The sequence below is a fragment of the Phyllostomus discolor genome, chromosome 1 (assembly GCF_004126475.2).
Source record: "Phyllostomus discolor isolate MPI-MPIP mPhyDis1 chromosome 1, mPhyDis1.pri.v3, whole genome shotgun sequence".
Taxonomy (NCBI): domain Eukaryota; kingdom Metazoa; phylum Chordata; class Mammalia; order Chiroptera; family Phyllostomidae; genus Phyllostomus; species Phyllostomus discolor.
Window position 1 is genome coordinate 55,198,210 of NC_040903.2, and position 6,000 is coordinate 55,204,209.

Below are 6,000 nucleotides of genomic sequence, written 5' to 3' on the forward strand. Positions count from 1 at the left end.
AAGGGTATTGATCCAAGTGTTAATTATGATACTAAAAAATAAGCTAAATCTCTATTTAAGGGATAGTTAAAAATTCTGATACCTCCATATGATAGATTGTAATGTGTATACACACGTCAAATTATATTTTCAGATATACAATGGCACAGGGAAATGCTCATGGTACCAAGTTTAATAATAAAGACAGGATACAAAGCCCTAGATCCAGTGTAACACAAATTTCATTGACATACATATGCACAAGGGGGGACAAACCCTGAAAGGAAAACTACTAAAAACACCAGCAGTGGAGTTGGATTCTGGGTTTTTTTTTTAACGTCCTTATTTATATTTTATAACATTTTATAAGGGTCTGTTATGAAACGCATTTTATGAGGTTTTGTTATTAAATGAACCTTATGAAGTACCATTGTGCAGATAAAAAATGGTCAAATTATGACACTTTCATATACTTTAACTTATTCCATCAACAGAAAAAAATTCTAAACAAGGAGTTGCACAGGTAGGGTTAAGAAAATGTACCTTTGAAAATGTATCACATACAGGGAAGACTCAATGAGAATAAAACAAGAACGAGTAAGTGGTAAATCACATGAAGTTCTAAGAGTCTAACATGCAGTGCATGTGTCTTATCGGCTACAGAGATTCTTCACCTGTTTCCAGTGAGACTAAAATCACACATTTCGCTGATAAAATCGAATACAAGATTACAAACAGCACTCTAAAGCTCTTGATTAGACATTGTTACTCCGCTACAGAACCTAAAACTTAGCTGGATTCATCAACATTCCATACTTAAGATGTAATTAGTCCCCCAAATTGTTGGCAGTTCACTGTAAATATTTCTTCAACTGACAACTTTTTGGTCTAATGTTATGATTAATATATAACAAAGTGCTTTCTTTAAACAAGAGGTAAATAGTCAGACATAAAACAAACCGGAATGGAGCACGTTGCTTATGATAATGTGGATTCTTTAAGGCTTCCTATAGCTTTGCTTTTTTTAATGCAGAACTATGTATTTTATTATGAGCAACAGGATTGACATTTCCCTTTTCAGCCCTAATAAACAGAGGGCTCAGCAGTTCCAGTTTAAGTTCTGGGACAGTAAGTTCTCACACAACATCATTAACAAACCACACAGTGTGATGGCCAGCTCTGCCAGGGCCCTCAAGTTGTTAAAAATCTCCTAAGACATAAAAAGCATATTTAATCTGTGAAGTAATAATTTTAGTAAGGCAGCCACCACTGAGTTGTTTCAGTAAGGTGACCAAAAAAATAAAAAAACCCAGAGAGAGAGAGAAAAACACTTGGGTCTAAGATCAAAAAGGATCCTGGAACCCAATCTGGCTGGATTGGGTCACTGTTAAGGCACTGATCCAAAAAGAGAGAGAAGAATATTATTAGAAAATAGTATTCACTTCTTTTTTCACAAATATTATCTCCTCTAACTTCTCTTTCTTGTCTTTTCCCCCACAACTTGTGTGAACACAGACACACACACACACTCCTGTCTTCTCTTTCACCTTTACATTCTGTCACACAATTATACCTTGGGGACCTCAACTCATTTTCTTGAGACCCCAAGTACCTCATTAACATTTCTGAAAAATTAGCAGTCATTAAGAAATAAAATTAGATAAGTTTTTTTAATTTTTAAAAATATTTGGCTTTTTGAAAAAATAACTGTGAAACTGATAATAGGTTAGAATTTAATTGTACTATCATCAAATATGACAAATACCACATATCAAGATTCCTAAAAAAGTCTATTAAACTTATAACACACTAGTTTTCAAATATCTTTAGGATAAAAGGGCCAAGGTTTTACAGAAATGTTAAAGTTGAAATGATTTCATATAATTCTTACATTTTTGCTTATTTTTTTTAATCCTCACCAGAGGATATGTTTATTGATTTGTGTGAGAGAGAGAGAGGGAGAAATATCGATCAGTTGCCTCCTGTACATGCCCCCAACTGGGGATCAAAACTGCAATATAGGTATGTGCCCTGCCGAGGACCAAACCCACAACCTTTCAGTGTGTCAGACAACACCTGAACCAACTGAGCTACCCAGCTGGGGCTGCCTATTTTCTAATTACAAAGGTCAGTTAAAGTTACTCTAGAAGTTAACACTACATAATTCTGTGTTTAAGCAAAGTAAAAGTTCCCAATGAACCCACTGTGCCAAAAGATAACCAGCAATAACTGGTTTCTACTTCTCCAACTCTTCTTCCTATACATACAGTGTCTCTCTCTGTCTCTCTCTGTCTCTCTCTGTCTCTCTCTCTCTCTCTCTATTTCTTCTCCTCTGTGAAATGTATCTTGGTATCTCTTCATAATAGTATCTAAATTCCTTCATCTACATAGAGAAGAAACAAGCTGAATATGTGAAATATTGAGAGAAAACCAACAAGCAGCAAATACGAGGATATTTAGCCATCTGATCATTGTTGCCACTGTGGGCCAAGCTGTTCCCAACTATATTACCTACAGAAAATTTTTGGAAAATATATTTAAAGGAATCCAAATTTTAAATAAGATATCACAAATTCAAACTAAGATAACTGAGGTTTTAACATTGGGGCAGTTCCTGTATTTTTTAAAGTGACATTTAGTGTTTAAAGCACTGAAGACTGATCTAGCCTTCCCTGGGCTGCTGGGCCTCGGCCAGTGAGTGTCCCTCACTGAGTGTTCCTTAAGTCAGCAGGCCCTTGAAACAAAGCACAATAGCAAAGTTTTAATGAGTGGTATAACCCTTGCCATTCAAAAGGTAAAAAACAACTGTTTAAAAAAGCAAACAGACTGAAGGAATGGGTTCAACAATAGGCCTGGAGGACTTCAGAGATACAGCCCTTGCTTATCAAAATAAAAACCACAACAGAACAATTGTTTCAATCCTACACTCCGTTCTAAACTATTCTAAACTCTCTCCAGATTAATAGGCGTGTTGTCTCACCAAGCTCATTAAAAGAGAAACTTCTGTGCTCCTACAGCTCAGTTGGTGTCTGCTGTCCTCCCAAACTCGAGGGCTCTCCAGCAAGGACAAGGAGAACTTGGCAGAACCACAGACTCCTGAGCTTTCTTTACTGACAGTATTTCTCAGATTTATTTTTAAATTGCATTTAAAAAATCAGACTCTAAGGATCTTTTCATATTTGCTATTTTTTAACTGAAAAATTGACCCTTATTTATTCTCCTTGTGGTACCACCCGGGTCCAGTTCCATTTCATAGCTACTGAACAATACGCCATCCGCCCTGGAATCTGTGATGACTCGGACGGGTTATTAGATAACTCTAATGAACTTGTCAAGCGAATCATGTGGACACTCAGGCATTTTAAGTTATGTTCCGAGGAGGTGGAAAGAGAAAATTCTCTTTTTTTTTTCCCCCGACACAGGTTTCCTCAACCCACCAACCCCCCTCATGGGCCTGCCAATGCCCTGACCTTCCAGTCTCTGCAGCAGAGAGCGAAGTTTGGCGGGAGGAAGACCCAGCAAATTAAGGCCTCTGTTCAACAAATATTTGCTCACCCACTCTAAGGAGAGTAAAAGTTTGCTTCATGCTGCCTGCCAGGAGTAACATTTAGCGTTCTTAAGGAAGCTTCCTCAGCTGACAGCTAAGAATTAGACACCTCATATCAAGGTAAATAGGTAGTCCAAACTCACAGAACATCACAGAAAAGCAAATGATTTACCAAACTCCCAATGCCACATGAAAGCCAACATAAGTCCCATGAAATGGAATCTGAGTATGATTTGCTTAAAAAAAAAATTAGACCACTTGTGTTGTTGGATGGTTTTAATCTGGTCATCTTAAATTCGAAAGCTACCTGACATAAGGCATCATTTTCCTAAAGTTTTACCCGCATGGCCCACTGATTTTAGACTACTGAGACTGCCATTTATCAAGAAAATTTCTGGCTACCCAAATCCCACTTCCCAGTCCCCTCCCCTCCCATGTTCCAACCTTCACCTTAAATCACTGGGATATCTGTAAATCTGAAAAGACAAAAAGCCAGAGAAAGGAAGACATGAAGCTATTGGAAAAACGTCTGAGCTGTGTGGTTCACACTACTACACCCTCATCCCCAGTACAAGCAGAGGGAAATGAGGAGATTGGGGGTTAGGAGGGGAGGACATGCAAAGGGTGGGAGAGTGGGTGGCAGAGTGTGTGTGTGGTGGGGATGCGGGGAGGCGATCTGTCTACTAAGTTCATTCTCCAAACTCCCCAGCTCCTAAAGAGCGTGGATGAGCAGGACTAGGGCATGTCCAGGTTGTGCAGACACAAGTTCCACTTTTTATTTTTTTCTTCAGTAGTGAAATCACAGCTTCTTTTTCAAACCCTAAGAGGAATCTGAGGCGCCGGGCTGCTATTGCCAGTGACAAGGAGCAAGAGAGGCGCTTTCAGCTGTAGGTGCCGAGCCTCACTGCAGTCCAGGCATCTAGGGAAACCCTGACTTTCCGGGTGACTTGACAGCGATCTGGGATGGGGAGCTGAGGGTGTCGCGGTGACCCGAGCGTGGCGACCCCACCGGGCGGGCGGGCGGCTCCAGATTCCATAAACCAGCGGGTTGACGAGATTTACAGCACTCTCAGGCGGTGTTCTTTCCTTTCTCCCACTCAACCCCACCCCAACCCTCCTTTTTTTTTTTCCTTTTCTTTTTTGCTTGACCACCAGCAGTTGGGGCCACCCTGGGGCTGGCTGGGAGCAACGGCGATTAGCGCCCTAATCCCCAGTCCCAACCCGAGGGGCGGGGTCGCCAGGCCGGGCGGAGACTGGAGCAGGGAGCCGGGACGCAGTGGCGGCCAGCTCCCAACGTCCCGCGGCCAGGTCCGGAGGCAGTGGGTGGCGTGGGAACCCGGGACCTCGGCACTCTGAGGACCGGCTGGCAGTTCCCGGGGTGGGGATGTCCGCCAACTCGGGGCGCACAGGGGAGGAAGGGAGTGGCTGGACTAGGGCTGTAGCGGGAAGGCGCCGAGGGGGAAACAGCGACCCCAGTCCTCCAGGGACCTCCCCGCGCTGAGGGGCGACGTGAACCCTAACGCCAACCGCGGCCTTTGGCGACACGGGGGAGCCCCGCGTCCAGCGCCAGCGCTGAGCACCTGAGGGGCGGGGACTCTCCCCCAGGAGAAGCGGGAGCCCCCCCATCCACCTCCACCTCGCGGCTGTGGTGCTGGGCGTCGCCGGGGGGTGGCTCGGGGCGGAAGGCAGACCTTCCCCTAGCCTGGGAGCGGCTCGGACCCAAGCAACGTCCGGCTAGAGAAGTTGGGGGCCGAGTGCGGGAGGCGGGGGTCGAGGCCCATGAAGCGCCGTGGGGACGGGCCAAATGCACGGTGGGAGTCAGGAGTGGGGAGGAGAGTCGCCAGTACTTACCGAGTGGCTCCCTCATGCTGCCCCACGCCGCTGCGGCTCCGGCCGGCAGGGCACCAGCGCGACAAGCCCGCCTGCAGCCCCGGCAGCGGAGCATGCCCGGAGCCGCAGCAGCCACCCGCCCCGCCCCGCCCCGCCAAGCCACGCCCACTCCCGCCCCGCCCCGTCTGTTGCCCCGCCCATTACCCCGCCCCGGCCGCTTGTCCTGGAGGCTCTGGTTGTCTGGTGGAAGGGCTGCACCGGGGTAGGGTAGCTAGTGTGGCCCTCCTCCTGTCCTTGTCTGGGTGGGTCATACTGAAGCCACAGGTGGGCTGGCCACCTTTCCCTGCCTTTTCCTGACACTTGGATTTGGGCAGCTTCAACCCTGTGCGAATGTACACATGCACACACAGATATACATACACAAAACACCAAAATACTCATGTACAGTCACACACAAAAGCACACACACTCATACAGTCACACAAATTCACACACATATACACGTGCATACACACAGACATAAAACAGACACATGAACATCCCTTACGCACAGAAACACACACTGAAGGCATGAAGGGCAGAAAACAGTGATGATGACAACAGTTAGTGCTTGGATTAACTTCTTTGAAAAAAGACATCTAAGA

At 45.2% G+C, this 6,000-nt stretch overlaps 1 protein-coding gene across 1 annotated transcript in view; it reads right to left on the reverse strand.

Moving 5' to 3' along the window:
- JCAD (junctional cadherin 5 associated) overlaps positions 1 to 5,492 on the reverse strand; it is a 44,810-nt gene extending 39,318 nt beyond the window's left edge. Inside the window, 1 exon segment of the mRNA XM_028506859.2 lies at positions 5,378 to 5,492. The gene's annotated coding sequence lies outside the window, so the exon portion shown is untranslated.
- Between the last annotated feature and the right edge of the window lie 508 nt (positions 5,493 to 6,000).